The 18,381-nt window shown below is 29.1% G+C and overlaps 1 pseudogene; it reads left to right on the top strand.

Moving 5' to 3' along the window:
- Positions 1–4,401: 4,401 nt before the first annotated feature.
- On the top strand, positions 4,402–17,917 carry LOC129297384 (CO(2)-response secreted protease-like; annotated as a pseudogene).
- The last annotated feature ends 464 nt before the right edge of the window (positions 17,918–18,381 follow it).

The raw sequence follows: 18,381 nt of genomic DNA, 5'->3' as shown, positions 1-18,381 counted from the left end.
AAGACAAAAATTCTCTCAAGAAAATATAAGATGTCAGGCACTACTAGGAAAAAAAATTTCAAAGATTTTTGTCATTTAACCCAAATATATATATATATATATATATAAGTTTTAAAATATTTTTCAATAAAAAAGAATTAAATTGTGTAATATGTTAAATTGTGTAATATGTTATTATTAAAAGTAAAATACAGTAATCTCTTTCAACCAAAAAAAAATACAGTAATATCTGCTGGTTAAAATAAAAAAAAACAATAATCTCCTTTTTGTTTTACTGAAGTTATGGAGACTTCTCTTCCATTTTCAAAACGTACACTTTAGTTTAATTATTAACATCGTTAAAAAAAATTGTTAAAAATTCCAAGGTAAAGAAACAAATTTATCCATAAATTACTTTTCAAATAATTACTAGAAATCATAAAGTAAACTAGTACAAAAAAATGCGTCGAACAATTAAAACATGGCAATTTTACCCAAAACAAACGGTGGTTACCTTTGACCGCTAAGACAATGCTTTAAATTTCAAATTTCATATTTTCACTCTCTCTCCCTCACTCACTCCTCCACCGTATGTCTCTATCGTCTCTCATGGAGCTTTAGTTTCTGTCCTCCTGAGCTTACATCAACAACCTCCATCTTCTCCTTTCCCTTGTTTCCCCTACTTCCCTTCCCAAGTATGTCCTTGAATCCCTTCTCTCCCATCACGCCTCCACCGTGAAATGCCAAGTCTGCAACTCCTTCCCCATCTATTTGCCCACAATGACAGAGTCCGGACCTGATGTGAGAGGGTGCAAGATAATTTTATTTAAAAATTAATAATTTTTTAAAAATAATAATTATATTATGATTAAAATTGTAACAGCATAAGTACATTGATTATCATTTTTTTTTTTAGAAAATTATATTGAATATCTTAATATGATCTTTTATGTAATATATTATTTTTATTTTATTTCAATCATTAAAATATTACGTATTTAATAAGGCCTTGAACTTAATTTTTTTTAATTAATTTAAAAGGTACAAAATATTAAGAGTCCCCCATGGCCACTTCCCTAGGACAATCTTCAATATTCATAGTGTTTAAGTGTTTTTGCTCGCTCGAATCAACCTCACTAGCTTGTGGAAATGAAAATTTCTGGCTCAAATATGTGCAGAATTTTAAGAACGATGTTCTTGAATGAATTTGTGTTGTTGCAATATGAAGACATTGTCTAGATGAAATGGCTTTCGAACTTTGTGGAGGACTTGCTCACTTGTGCACAGGACTTTGACACGTCGCCTTCATCGTGGTGCTGTGAGCACTGCCATGAAATGCCAAGCTCAATCACTAGATGCAGCTATTTGTGAAAATACAATTGAGAGGGTGTGGGTGTATGGAACATGGTTAGATGGGATTGGAATTCAAAAGTGTGTGAGAGGTGAGACAGCGGCTTTAGGAAAATTAGAATGATTTAAAAATCAGATTGAATAGGATGGTCGAGTTGATTAATTTAATTTTGACTCGATCAATATATAAAAATTATTTTAAGAGTTGAACTGGGTTGGACCCTTTAGATTAATAATTGAATCAGGGATCAGGATCAAGCCATGAATTGGCTAGATCCAGTTTTCAAAAATCAAACTATTTAAAAAATCTTTTTTTATTGTTATTGAATTTTTTTTTCATCATCTGACTTGATAAATTATGATAAATTTAAAATATTTTATTTTATTTTTAAATTAAGTAGTAATCTCATACTTATTTTTTATATTTAAAAATATGCATATAATTTTTTTAATTTAATTATTATGTTGTTGATTTAACTATTAATTCAATCTAATTAAATTATATGAATTGTAAACTGTTGATCATTTTGGTTTAATAGTCAATCTGGTTCTCAAAACATTGGAAAATAAAGAGGATGTGTGATGAGTCATCAATGATGACGGGGATATATTTCACAGACTAGATTTCTCTTCCTTAGTCCTCATCTCCTTTTATTGTTTGGCACGTGGATACATTTTCAGTCAAAGCATTTGTTAACAGTCAAAGCTAGCAACTATGTGCTTGTGGGTAAAATGCTAGGTTTAATTTGGTTGAGGGATTTTTTTTGTACCACCTTCTAGTTTAGAACACTATTGATCTTTGAAAATAATTCCTGAATAAATTTGGTCATTTATCTAAATTCTAAAATACATCATTTTTTTATTTCTAATTATGTTGAGAATTTTAAAATTATTAATTTGTCCTTATAATTTAATTGTCTACTCTTTCCTAATTTTAAAAATTTACAAATAATTAAGTATGTCAATATTTAAATAAATAACTAAAAATTTTATGTTAAAATTAATGAATTTTTTTTTAAAAATAATGTGTTGTTTGGCACACTTGGTGTGTATTGGGCACACCAGGGCCTACTTGTTGCTTATTTTGTCCAGTCCCATTTTAGCCCTCCAAAACACTTCCAAATTTGATGATCCAAAGACTGTAAATATATTTAATATACTCATTTGCATTCCAAACCATCCTTACATAAATTGATACTAAATTTTTATTTAATTAACCTTTATTTGTCCTCATAATCTAGGAATTAAAATCCAAAACGTTACATGGTCTAAAATTAGCTTTTCTAATAGTCCTCATAACCTTGAACATATATATATAATATACACACACATATATATGTATGCATGCATGCATGTATATTAATTTTATTTTATACATAATAAACTTATTTTATTTGGTGTAAAATTAGCTTTTCTAATAGTTCATTACTTGTGATTTATAGTTGTTTATTTGTTTTAAACTTGAAAAAGTTATGTAATTTGATAAGTAAGTATTGACATTAAGTTATGTTTTTTTTTTATGTGATTATGTTAGTTTTATTGCCCTTTATAAAATTCATGTTTGCTATTAGTTGCTTATCAAGCATATTTCAACTTGTACTTTAGGGCCTACTTATTTAAGATTAAAGAATGAGTAATTTTTAGATAGTTTCAAGATTTTATAAAAAATTATTCTGTAGAAATTTTATAAAAACAAATATTATATTATGTTTGGTTAGTTATTTTAAATTTTATAATGCCTTCTTTGATTTTTATTACAAAAATAATTATTTTTTAATTATTTTAAAAATTTATAATATTTTCCTATATCCTGCTTTTTTAAAAAAAATTCCCTCTCATCTACTGCATCATATATTTTCAAAATTACTTAAAAATAACTTCTTAAAATAATCACACAGATATATATATATATATATATATGATATTTGTTAACTTTTAGAAATAATCAAAATAAATATAATATATATATATAATATATATATATTGGATTATTTCTAAAAGTTTAACAAATATCATATTTTTTTACAAAAACTGAAACAAACAAGCCCTTCAGGTCATTTATTAATTTTTGAGTTTACAATATATTTTATTTAGATTTAAAAGAGTTTTCGTTATTTTATATTTTGATGAAATTATATTGTTTAATGATGATACTTTAAAACAGATTTTTATTGGAGAAAAGTGAAAAAAAGTGCAGTTGAATACTAGAACAAGGTGAAGATATAAATATTTGGCCAAAAAAATTATTATCAAAAAGACAAGTTCGTTAGTTCTTAATTTTCTATCTCTTCTATTTTTGCCTGGATTTTTTAATACCATCTTGTCCCATCCCCTAAACAAGATGAAACCATTTTAAAATAGTAGTATACATTAATAAATTTTATTATATTTATTATGAGAGAGAATGATGATTTAGGGCCTATTTTAAATTATTTTTGTTTTTGTCATTCTAAGATTTGGTGTTTCGTACAATATGTTCTAAAAAAAAAATGAAATGAGTGTTTTTTTTATTTTTTCTTATTTTTCAAAACAATAATCACATAACATCAAAAAAAAATCTACATTTTTTAGTTTTTAAAATAATATTTTTCTTTTTCCTTTAAAACACTTTTAAAAAATATATTATTAAATAAAATTTTTGTTTGTTCTAGAAAATATAAAACTATTCTCAAAACAGGTTATCAAATAGGTTTTTTAATTTATTTTTGTATTAATTCTTCAATTCATTTCTAATCAAACAGGACCTTAAATTGTTATGAAAAAATATTTATTTTCCCAATAAGATATTTGAAGAAACATATATATAGATATTTTAGTAGTTATTTATTGCAAAAACTAGATATCTTCCAACAGAATAGATATAGAAAGTGTGACCATATAAATTTCATATTTTCTTATTAATTATGAAATACCCCACCCAACAAAATGTGGTTTCTTACAGCAATACAGACACGCAGAAGAATTGAAAGATGCTTTCACATGCTTCATGGTTCTCTCTTGTTATACACAACACTGATACTCTGTCGCTTGGCCTTTATAATGGAAGCTTGACGATTGCATGAGAGAAGCATTTCTTCATTCAGTTGCAGAGAATCAATCACTTATCTCATCTTCTTCTTCTTCTATGGCTTCGGTTCTACGATTCTTCCTCTATATCGTCTCCCTAGTTCCTCTAGTAATTTTCGCCGCCACGGAAACTACTTCAGATCAGATTCCCAAGGTTCGACGATCGTGGATCTCTCTCTCTCTCTCCCTCTGTTTCTTCAATCCATTTTGCTATGGTTGAATCGCTCTTGATTGATCGATTTTCTTTTCTCTGCAGTCTTATGTTGTTTATTTGGGAAAATCGGCATGGAACAGAGACGGAGCAGATTCAGATCATGCGCAGCTCTTGTCTTCCATTATTCCAAGGTTGGCCGTCGTTGTCATCGTTATTATCATTATCTGATTGAACATTTACGAGGTTCGATTTCATTATGGAATTGCAGTGAACTTCAAAATTGGACTGATTAACTATTATTATTTGTCTCGTTTTTTCCATCAGAAAAGAGAGTGACAGAATTGCTCTGATCCACCATTACAATCATGCTTTCAGTGGCTCTCTCTCTGCCATGCTCAAACAGAGTGAAGCTTCTGCATTGTCTGGTACTGATTTTGTTTGCCATCTCCTTCTTCAGTTCTTCTCCTTCTTCTCTCTCTCTCTATCCTGCCATACTCCTCTGCTTCTCCTTCATCATTTCACTTTCCTTTGCTCCATCAACAGCCATTGATAGAACTGATAGATTTTATTTTAATAATAAATCTCGCAATACAAGACAACGAGTATCTTGCTGCTCATAAGAAAAGCGATGGAAATTTGATTTATGCAAGAGCAGTCAGGTTTTGATTCAAATAGTTTAGATTTTTATTTTTACCGTCAATTTTTATATTTTGAAAATGTAAAATATAGAGTAAAAATTGCGGTTTAAATCAAATTTATTTTTAAAAAATAATTATTATGAAAAATAGAAAAAAAGATATTCATCTGAAAGTAAAACTTTCAGAATCAAACAACTCTATAGTCTCTACTATTGGAAAGAACAACAGAACACTACTCTTGGCAATCACGATTACACGAGTCTCCCGCCCCTAGTGTTTTTTTTTTCTCTTTAAATTAATATGCCAATATATTGATAAATCAAAAAATTAAAAGTTAATTAGTATAGGTTCCATGTGTTACCCACAAAGTTATTAAACTCGTGAGTTTAAGTAAATTTATAATAGAGATATAAACTCAAAACATAAACTAAAATTATAACTCTATTAATAAATAATTTTTAAAAGTATATGCTTAAAAAATTAAATATAAAATATGATCATAATTTAATTTAAATAATTTTAAATATAAATAATTAAAATTAAATCTATCTACATTAATAGATTATTATACTTAATATAAAAATTTTAAAATAGAGTAACTTATTTTAGTATTTTTTGTTTTCTTTTTTTATTATATTAGGTTTTGTCTTTTTGAGTTTTATTTTTCATTGACCGGAATCATACTATTTATAAATAAAAATTAAATTCATACAGTATATATCTTCTGCTTAATGAGTTTATGAGCAAATTGATATAATTTTTATGAACTAAAAACATAAAAATAACAAACTCGAAAAGTTAAGTCACGAGTTTAATCAAGTTTTATCTAATTTAAATTTATAAACAAGTTAATATAATTTTATAAGTTAAAATATAAAAATAATAAATGTAGAGTCAATTTAAAAATTTGACAACATAATTACGCATGAAATAATAAATTAAATTGTATTATTCACGATATCTAAATTATTATTCACGATATCTAAATTTTGTAATAACTTTTTAAAACTTTATAGTATAATATAGATCTGGGTGAAATAGCTAGTTATTATATTTTAATAAATAAATATCTATTCTCTCTGGGAATTAAACAGACATAAATATTGTAATTTGAATATAAATAGCTTGGAAGGGAATTAAATTGTGATGTCCACCAGTCAGTCTGTACAAATTATTTTCCTCACCAACCTTGGTTTGATGAGCAAAATGATATAAAAGGACAAACTACACCTAACTGTACAATACAATGACATAAAAATGAAAAGAAATTACTTTTTATGAGTGGAAATAAATGTATAATCAGTGTAACTTTGCTTTGTCTCAATACTAGGGAAAATATAATAAATATAAATATAAACGAAAATCATGACATGAATCATGTGTAATTATTATGCAACTTTACATGATTTCATTCATTTTTCACGCACGCACGCACGCAACCTCATCTCATTCATCGTTTCATTATTAACTATCATTATGCTTTATTTCTTTATATTAAATCAATGTATTACTACTTAAAAAAAAAACAAATGACTAAATAGTGGTGTTAAAAATGCAAAGTAAGGTTATATTTTATTTTGAGTGAAGTTTGAAGTCAACATGTAGAATACTATAGTAAGCTAGTGTTTCTTATTAACTTTTAATTTCATACAGTTCACATGTTCTATATTTTATATTTCTAATAACTTTCTTAATTTCTCGATACCACGACTCAATTTATTTTGTTAAATGTTTAATAAGAATTCAATTTTCAAAGAGTAGATTACGCATACAGTGTTCAGAATCAGAAATTAAAAAAAAAAAAAAGGATACTGTGTTGTTTGATTTTGTGAATAATGAACACAGGTCTAGAAGGCGTGGTATCGGTGTTCCCAGATCCAGTTCTTCGCCTCCACACCACCCGATCTTGGGATTTCTTGGAGTCAGTGTCCCCCGTCCATCCACGTGTCGATCCCACATGCCAACACGTGTCCTGTGATGACGTTATCGTTGGAGTCATAGACACAGGTAACAGCTCATTTCCGCTCATGCTGCTCAGACACTCACCAAACAATAATTGCAAACACTAAATAGGTATGGGAGAATGACAAAAAAATTTTAAAAAATTAATAATTAATTAAAGTTAAATTTTAAGTATTAAATTTTAAAGTTTAAAAATTTATTTTTTTATTTTGTAATTTTATTGTGATGAATTTATAATTTATTTTTTAAATTTTAACATCATTGAAAAATAAAAAAATTATTTTTTCTTGTTAAAATTTAGAATATAAGTTGCAAATTTATCACAATAGAATTGTAAATTGAGAGATTAAATTGTAAATTTTTAAAATTTAATATTTAAAATCTAACTTGAATTAATTAGTCTTTTTAAAATCTTTCTGTCATTCTCCCAATAGTTATAGACATGTTTTATCATAGGGCTACACAAAGAACTAGATAGGATTAGATTTTAATCTAATTTAAAGTTTGGTCTCTTTTATAAAAAAATTAGGTTAGTCAATCTGTAGTTCAATTTGCTTCTAGTTATAATCCAAAGATTAATAAGATCTGACTTGATCCATGGGAAAAAAGATTGATCCTAGTAGTCTAGTACTCAATTAGTTTTTTTTTCCCTTTTTTCTTGTATGAAAGGTAACAATTTATTTTATCTTAATAAACTCAATTAAGAAAATAAAAATACTTATAATCATAAAAAATTTATTGTAATCTCCAATAGCAACAACAACAAAAAAATGTTTATTACAATCTAAATGATTCAAATTCATTATCTCAACAATAGCAACAACAACATTGAACAAACTTCAATAACTATCTAATACACATTGCAATAATAATTTAGCATCAAACTAAATTAAAATTACATTAAATAGAAGGGTGAATTGTGAATAAAGAAAACACTGAGTTTAAACTTCAAACTATTCAAATATATTAAAAATAATTAAAAATTAATTAAAAAAATTTCATAAAATTGGATTGAACTAAGTGGTTTAAGAATTTGGTCTCTTATCCGAACCAACCTAAAAAATTATTTAATATTTTTGATAGGGCCGTGGGAGCCCTCAAGGCAATTAAGACAATTGCTCAGGGCCCCCAAAAATGTCATTAATATCCCCAATATGAGGAATATGTATTTGTATAATTTTGTAATAAATGCTAAATGAAAAAATAAAGCCCCCACTTTTTCCCCATTGAAGAATGAAAACATTTCCACATTCTTAAAATAATATTTAATTATTAGGTTAGCCTTAATCTAGTCATTAATTATTATTTATTCTCTTTCTATAGACTACAATTCTCTATATTTTGTAAGATTCTTCAGTCTATAGATATGCATATAGATGTTGCTATAAATCATTTAAAAGGTTTTATTACTTATTTAAAGAATTATAGAGAATGGTTTTGCATCTACTTTGAAATTTATAAAAAAATATAGCTACTAAAATGAACATAAATCCTAATTTTTGTGAAAAAAATAATCATAGGAAAAAATATTTTAATGAAAATATTATTGATGAGATCATACATTCAACTGAAGATTCTTTTATATTGGATATTTTTTATACATTTTAGATCAATCAATTTCTTCTATTGAGAGTCTATTTGAACAATTTTTAGAATATGAAATCATTTTTAGTTTTTATTTGAATCCAAAAAATTTAAAACTTTGGATGATGATGAATTGAAAATTTTTTGTATTAATATTGTTCTGAAGTTTTAATGACAATTATGATATTGATGGTTTTGATTTATTTCACAATTAAAATTTTTGAGAAAAATATTAACAAAAAAATTAACACACCAATTGAAATATTAAACTATGTCAAAAGATTAGATACTTTTTCAAATGTATGTATTGCTTATAAAATATTATTAATAATACCTATAATAGTTGCTACTGTAGAAAGAAAATTTTTAAAATTAAAGTTACTCAAATCCTATTTGAAATCAAATATGTTACAAAATGATTGAAATGAACTAGCCTTATTATTTATTAAGAGTGAAATGTTAGAATTACTCGATTACAAAACTTTGTTATTTAATTTTGCAACTCAAAAAGCTAGAAAAAATAATATAAGGATCAATAATTTATTATATGTTAAACCTCTTTACTTATTTTATCTTAGGCCTTAAAATCCTTTGACATGGCCCTGCTTTTTGGTTTCTTTAATTTTTGAACCAATTTTTTTTACTAGACTAGACTTGTTCGGGTTAGATTAAGTTAGAGAAAACAATTAGACTTTTGTATTGCCCTACTTTACCCAATTTGATTAAAATGAAATTGTTTAGCTAGTTTACTTTAAATTATTCAAATTTATCTAAAGTAATTTTTATTTTTCCTAATAAAATAATTTTAGATCATTGAAATCAATTAACAATCAAAATTTGATTTAAAACGAGTTACATTTTATCGAAAGGTAAGAGTTTTTTTTTTTTAAAATCAATCTTGCCTTTCTGGTTTGAAATGTTTAGTGGTGTTCTTGTATTTTGTTTTTATAATTTTAAAACTTTTAGTGACGGATGTATATAAGTAATTTTTGAATAAAATTTTATACTAAAAATGTATTAATTATGAAAATGTAACAGCCACTTTCTGAATTATAAGTTGATTGCTGTCCACCAAAAAAGAAAAACTAATGTCATAAAAGCATATGTCCTTGTTTTGGAGAAAAAAGTGATTAACTGTTTCACAAAAAATATTAAAATTTAATATAAATTTATGACACCTAATAACCTAAATTCTTGAAGGTAAAAAAAAAAACCAAAATTCTTTCTGCCCAAAAAAAAAAGGTAAATTTTGAGACTTGTTTATTAATTCTAATTTCTTTTTCTTTCCAGCCAACTTATAATTCTAAATTACATCAATAAACATAAAATAAAAATTATATACTTAATCTTATTTATATGTATATTTTTTTTTTATTAAATTAAGAAATATGAATTTTTATAAATTATTTTTTATTATAAATTCTTGTTATTAATTTAAATGATAAATTAAAATTTATTTATCATAATTTAATTAAGTATAAATATATTAAATATATAAAATTAAATACGTGAGTTTTATCCTAACATAAAATTAATAATTTTAAAATAAAATATTTATAATTAACATATGTCCGCAATCATTTGCTATGTGACATATTTTAATGACATTAAATGCCTTGAGGGTCAAATAATGTATTCTCACAAATTATAAAATATTTTAAATAAAATTATACATATTAATAAAATTTATTAAATACATTTTGCAACTTTAATTTTTTAAAATAAAAATAAAATTTTAAAAAATATATTTTATTTTGAAAAGAATATTAAATGAAAAATATATTGAAAAGTGTAATATTAAAAAATATATTAATAAAAAATATTATTTTTATTAAAGTATTTTATATTTTAAAATGTTAATTTTTTTAAAATATTTTATAATTTAAAAGAAAAGGAGCAGTAGAGAAGCTAACTATAGTTAAACTCCACCGACTTGCCTGAATAAATTTGAAAATTTAGGTTTGGGATTGAGAAAAGTGTGCATTTTTTGCATTTTATTTGCCTCGAATAGGTTTCAAAAAGATTACGATTAGGCTCAGGCTAGGCTGACGTACATGATGCTTTCACTTTTTTTTTTAAATCAAGTTAAAAATTAATTTATTTTTTTGTTAAAAGTAATCAATAAAATGTCATCTGCTTCCGTTCGTCACACGAGTTAAAAGTACATGTATCTTAAAAATAATCTTAAAAAATATATTTTATATCAATTTTTAAACTTTTACACCCCAATTTTTATTAAAAAAATAATTGATTCTTCTGTAATTTTTTAAATATCTCTTACAAATATAAAATATATTTTTATAATAATAACAATATTAAGTCATAAAATAAAATTTAAATTGTTTAAAAAATAAAGAAACATAGAAAAGTATCTAACATTTAACAATTTAGACATTTAGGCTAGCTTAAATAAACTAAAAAACCTAATTTGTTAGAGCATGATTTAGTTATGAGTCCGACTTAAATAAGTTTGGTATGATATGCTATGCACAAAAGCATATTGTAAATTAATATATTTAGAAAATAAACTATAAAAACTTTAATTTATTAAAATAGTAATTTTTTTTCTCTTTTTTAAATATACAATTTTCACCAAAAATGTATTGCATTTTATTTTAATTTTATTATTATAATAATCTCTGAACTAAATTAAACATAGTTTCCCCAGAAACTAAACTAAACTAAAAGCTAATGAATAAATAACATTTTATTTAATTTTTTCACATCCATTCGTAGATAAATAGGCCAAGCTGGCACATGATACATCCTACCCTTGATAGCGAGCAGCATGTCTTAGGAACGCATTTACCAACGTCTTTACTGTTTAATTATGTGATTAAAAAAAATAACACTGATTTTTTTTATAAATTAAAATAAAATATGTAATTTTAGTCATCAACAATTTAAAATAAAATATAAGTTGTTTTAATGAAAGGTTTCATTTAGTATTATTGCCACGGAGAAGATAGTGATGTTGGAACAACCCAAATAGATATGGGTAAGGGCCAGTGGGATGAGTTTCAACATGCTCCTCACATGGCCTGCCTTCAACTCTCCCAATATCATCTGCTACCAGTCCCCATCAGAGATTTTTCACAATTATAAAGTGAGGTTTATAAATATAAAAAGAGAGCTCGATCCAAAAAAACCGTTTAAAAGCTGGTAGCCTCACTTCACGACATTTAACTTGACCCCTTGCCAGTCAAGGCCTTGTTAGAATGGAAATCCTTTGAGCTTATATAACACCTTCCTCTCATTGAACCCACAGACATTGAAATAATGAACTGTGATCATTATGGAGTTGTGACAGCAGCATATGCTCTCAAGCTTAAGTTATTGGTGGAAGACAGCAATTGTCAAGAGAGACAATTCATAATGATTATATGACGCACCCTTGAGATTAAGTACACCTCATAATGATTATATGACTCACCCTTAAACTTCATAACCATGCATCAATTTCTCCTGAAAGATCTAGTATGGTCATTCTTATAGTGAGCACAAGCCAACTAGGCAAGGAAAACTAGACCTCAAGTTGTTTGGTTGGGTCGGCTGACCAAGTCCGAAGTTCAATAAAGCCGAAATGTTGGCTTATCATTGCTAATGAAATTCCAAAAGGAAGGCAAGGTGAAAATTGATAAAATAATAATTGAAAATCTTGAAATAGCTCAAGTGAAGTTTAAAGGACGAGCTTTCACTTCACAGTGCCGTATACCCTTTTCATGAAACTGACCTTTTAATTGTACCAACGTCATGAACATAATTTTAAAGCGAAAGCTCATCAAAAGATTTAGCTTGTTGAGTGAAAGAATCCCCCACACTTATAAATTTTACTCAACTTGTTAGACCCTCTAATGTGACAGTCATGACAGAGCAATGAGGCAGGCACGAAGGGGATCATGAGAGTCTCTTAGGAATATCCTGTTTGGATATGTCTGCTGGACCATGTGGATTACTAGATGTGACTTCCTTTCCGTTGAGGGAAAATGTTAGATGAGAACAAGTGGATGAACTCATGACATAGAAAGCACGTGGGTATGCCAAGTGGAGATGACTAGATTGGATATTGGTTTCGTAAACGCTCGAGGTTCTGCCACATGGGCGGGTGTTTTGAGGAACTGTATGGGTGAGTGGATTTTGGGATTCCCTAAACAGAATTGATAGCTCACATCATGATGCTGATCTAATGGGAATTACAAAGAGATTGATGCTAATTTAGAATTTAGGGTGCCGAGACGCCAGAATTTTTTAAGGTGTGATGAGGCAATTAGGTCACTTTCTAAATAGATCTATGAGGAATGATCACTCCGATGAAAGCTAATTTCAATGAGTTTAAAAAGCATATCTTTCAATTGCATGCATAGAGGTTTCTTTATTTTTTTTTTTTTTGGGCCAGGCATAGAGGATTATACAAACAAATGTATGCAGACAAATAGAGTTACGAGAACCTAGTCTTTTGTTCGCAGCAAATACACAAAAGATGAGGGAAGCAAGAAAGCCAGAAAGGTGTTTAGTGCTTCTGAATTCAGAGTGAACAAGTCAGTTTTCACTATGGCCTCCCACACCCATGTAGCTCCCATGCACTCCTTAATTCGGTAGTTTTCGGGTGTCCATGTTTCTGAAAACTGTTCCCACGCATTTCGTAAAAAACTGTTTTCATTAACATCCAGAAAAGTCCCCATCTAACAATGTGGGCTTGGACTTGGGTTAAAGCTTGATCCACCGAAGGTGAACTTGCTTAATCTAACACAACCCTTTCAAGTGACTTTCCCAAGGTAAAATGAGAAGTAGATAGATCAGACTGATGAGGCTCACATGTCAAAAATATATAAGACCCCATATTATATGTCTACTACCTTTCTCCTACATTAGAGGGAAGGATACACTCATGAATGTTAAAAAAATGTTGAGTTGGCCTTGTAATGTGTTTATTGAATTGTGTATAAAGAGGTCAATAAATGAGCAAATCAATAGCTAGGTATGCACATCATTTTTGGGTCGAACTGTGCATTTAGTTTTTTTTTGTTGTTGTCAGAACTGTGCATTTAGTTTGATAAACCATCAGTGTTCAATCACGATTTCTTTTTGTTTTTTTTTTGTTTTGTTTTTGAGCTGACATGTTTGGAGGAATGTTCCTAAGCAAGTGTAAAGACCTCTTGTTGAATATAATCTTTGATTCCCTAAAAAAAAAAATTAACAAAATAATTTGTACTACTTATCCTCAGCACCTAATATGCATGAAAACTGAAAATATGCATTTCATATTTAAAATAACAATTGAAACCCATCCTCAACGTTCATAATTACTCGAATAAGTGGAGATTTTGAAGTTTCTCATGCATTCTACATTCCTACATTGTTGAAATATGTATCCTTAGGAAGTTGATCGTACTGACACATCAAGCGCCGACAAATCCAATAATGTGAATAACACCAGACTTCCCGTTAGTAGAAGTTTCTTGCATTTTAAAGTTTGAACTTTGAACCTTCCATCCATTTTCCGTTGAAGCTTAACACAGACTATATAATTTCATCAACTTCTAGCTAACATGCTATTTTATATTCATTGAATATTTATTATTCACCCGTGCCTATATTTGACCTCTTCTCAAGGGATTTGGCCTGAGTCTCCAAGTTTCAACGATGAAGATATCGGGAAGATTCCCTCGAGATGGAAAGGAACTTGCATGGAGGGTCATGATTTCAAGAAATCCAGCTGCAACAGGTGATCATATCCTTCTAATTTATAATTTTTCAATCATCATCTACTTGGAATATCGCAGTTACAAAATAGTTTATCTGTGATTCAAAATCTTGAATCAACTCCTTATGGTTCAGACCCAAAAAAACAAAAGCTTCTTTATGGTCTTATTTATTCCCTTACATTTTGTGAGCTTAAAAAAATGACGAGAAGAGAGAGAGAGAGAGAGAGAGAGAGAGAGAGAGTTTTGTTCAAAATATGTTGCTTCCATACTTTAGACAGTTTCTTTCTGCCCAAAAAAGAAGACGACAATTTCAATATTATGACTTACACTTGTTCTATTTTAATCTTAGCACTGACTAAAAAACATTATGAAATCATCCAAACTAATTTTAAACAATAATGAATTGTTTCATTGTCCATGTTCACACATACACTGGAAAAAATTTAGATCCAAATCCATTTCTTCCATACAATTCACATCACAAATTGAGTTTATCAACCATTATAATTCTCAAGAGTGTCACAGTATAATTGCAGGAAACTGATAAGAGCAAGATATTATGATCTTCAATATGATGACTTTATACTTGTGCCATCTTAATCCTAGCAATGACTTCAAAACATTATGAAATTATCCAAACTAATGTTAAACATAATTTAATAATGAAACTTTTCATTCATTTGATATCCACACTCCCTTTGGATAAAATTTAGATCCAAATCTATTCTTCCATACAATTCACATTACATATTGAGTCTATCATCCATTATAATTCTCAAGAGTGTGACAGTATAATCGCAGGAAACTGATAGAGCAAGATATTATGATCTAGAAATTACACTGGGTGGTAACAAGACTCACCACCTAAAAGGCAGAGGGTCCCCTAGAGACTCTGTTGGTCATGGCACTCACACTGCATCAACAGCAGCAGGCAGCAGAGTTGAAAATGCTAATTATTATGGCTTAGCAAAGGGAACTGCAAGAGGGGCTCGCCTTCTACCAGGATTGCTGCCTACAAGGCATGCTCAGAAGATGGCTGCCTTGGCTCCACCATTCTGAAGGCTATTGATGATGCTATAAAGATGGAGTGGACATAATCTCCATCTCCATTGGGCTCAGCTCACTCTTTCAATCAGACTTTTTGAATGATCCCATAGCCATTGGAGCATTTCATGCTGAAGAAATGGGGGTCATGGTGGTGTGCTCTGCAGGGAATGATGGCCCTGATTCTTACTCTGTTGTCAATACAGCTCCATGGGTATTCACTGTTGCGGCTTCTAATATTGACAGGACCTTCCAGTCAGCTATTGTCCTTGGGAATGGGAAAACTTTCCAAGTATGTCTCTTGCTTATCAAAAAAAATTGGGAGGATATCAATGAAAGACCTTGAAAGAATTTAATATCTAACAAGGATTTCTAATGAGTAAACATTAATAAATAACAAGTGAAATTATTATTTTAACAAGTATCCAATCTGTCTAGGATCCTTGTCAAATATTACATTTTTTAAGGGGTCCTTCATTGATACTCTCCCAAATTCTAACGTATACCCACGTGTGCACACACCCACAGAGCCAATGCAAACGGACATAATGATACACTAAAAGTAGGTTTCACCAAACGTCCATATTCCCTTTACCTATTGTATACAAAATGAATCTATTTCTAGACTCGTGTCCCCTTCAAAACAGGGGGAAATAACTGTACAGGTAGATGGGTTCAGAGACTTTCTTTAAGTGCTGGAAATATAATACATTGTGACCTTTGTTTTCTATGCCAGGGTTCCGGCGTCCACTTTTCAAACCTAACTCGTTCAGAGATGTATCCTCTTGTCTTCGGAAAGGACATTGCTGCCAAATTTACCCCTGTATCAGAAGCAAGGTACCTTAGAAGTGTCATCCATATGAATCTGGTAGTTTCACTAGCAAATATCATTTCATGCCTCATTTTTTCAGGCCACTTTCTTTAAACATGCCAATGGAAGTCCACTCAACTTATTAAAGATAAATTACAAAATTAATTACAACAGGCAAGGCACAGGCAAAATGCATCAGGGTTTGGTCCACTTATCATTTGTTAACCAAAACTACTTTAGAATTTCTCTCCATTCAAAGCTTACATTCCCTGCTACTTAGTTTTATATAGGAAGCAGTATTCCCATAGGCAGTTAGTAGCATTAGTACCAGTAACATACGACTCATGATTGTAAAGTTCATAAATCAAGTACTAAGTTGCTATACTAGCATATCTCAGTTACAAGTCCGAAAGCTTCCCATCAAAATTTAGTTCTCTATTTTCATTGAAATGCAGGAATTGTTTTCCTGGATCAGTAGATTACACAAAAGTTGCTGGCAGCATTTTGTTTGTGTTGCTGATGATCCAACTGTTTCAAGGCGAATCAAGAAGCTAGTTTTACAAGATGCAAAGGCCATGGGGGTTGATAGTTATTGATGAGGACAAGAAAGATGTTCCTTATGACGCAGGTGTCTTTCCCTTTACAGAAGTTGGTAACCTTGAAGGGTATCAGATCCTTGAGTACATAAACTCTACCAAGTAAGCGCAACCAACTTCAAAATGCTTATCATTTCTCATGCTGCAGGCTGCTCCATCTTCGTACTCATAGCGATTCTTCTGCATTTTTTAGAAAAATAAAGAACATGCTCTCATTTTCTTTCATCTGAATTCCAGGCAGCTAATGCAATATGAAAATCTCTAGTTATCTGATATTCTTAGAAGTTATCACCTTGATATCAATATATACATACACATATATTAGCATAGCACCTTGCTTCACATCTATAGTTTTGGACAATTGAGTTTACTATCAAACTAGTTCAAGAATCTGCTCACAAGCTATAAGTGGAAGGAAGAAGGTGGAGACATAAATAATAAAGGTTAAACAGCTAATGAAAATCACGCATACGTGCTAAATGATGATTGTCTAAACAGTTGAGTAAAGGGTTAAATAATTAATACATAGATTGCAAAGGTATGCTAACCCAAAATCATTATTTATGCCTCTATGGCAGGAATCCAACTGCAACAATCCTTCCAACAACAGAAGCTCCAAGATATAGACCTTCACCAGTTGTTGCATCTTTCTCATCTAGAGGTCCTTCAAGCCTAACAGAAAACATTCTGAAGGTATTTTTCCATCGCATGTCCCTATATGCAAACTAACTTATAGATGGATATACAATTGTACAAGACCATGACATTTACAAGGCTTTTTTATACTAACTACAAAAACTCCATTGGTCAGCCTGATATTATGGCTCCAGGAATTGGAATTCTAGCTGCAGTGGTTCCCCAAAATTCTGAACCAGGAAGTGTTCCAGTTGGGAAGAAACCGTCCCTATATAGCATAAAATCTGGTACATCTATGGCTTGCCCCCACGTGACAGGTGCTGCAGCACTGATAAAATCAGTTCATCATAGTTGGAGTCCTTCAATGATAAAATCAGCTCTAATGACAACAGGTTCCATAAACTATTATGTAACTTTTATAGTTAAATCATATTTTGGCAACCAACACATAGATGGATTATCAATTTCATCTCACGTTTTTTTTTTCTTTTAATGTTAGTCCCTCAATCATAAAAATGCTTTCAATGTTTGCCATTCTAACCTATCTCCATCCTCAAAAATTAACACAAAGCTAACAAATTGCTGACTTGGAGTGGGGGACCTGAGATGTGAGTTCACAAAATCAAGGTAAACATAAATGTCCAAGCCAAAAATTGAAAGAATTATGGATGGAAAAGGTGGAAAGAAACATTGAAAACAATTTAAAGTTCGATGGCTAAATTGAAAGAATTGATTTGTAAGTGGAAAAATTTAGAGATTTTCTCTATAATTTTATCAATATGCTCTACAGTGTACAGAAAAAGGAAAGTTACACTCACCCTGTTTTGGTTTCATTTCCAACTTTCAGCAACAATTT

Source organism: Prosopis cineraria, unplaced genomic scaffold, assembly GCF_029017545.1.
Source record: "Prosopis cineraria cultivar Desert tree isolate PC_DT_omini unplaced genomic scaffold, ASM2901754v1 PC509, whole genome shotgun sequence".
Lineage (NCBI taxonomy): Eukaryota > Viridiplantae > Streptophyta > Magnoliopsida > Fabales > Fabaceae > Prosopis > Prosopis cineraria.
Note: the sequence above shows the minus strand (reverse complement) of the source record. Positions and strands in the feature narration are given on the sequence as shown.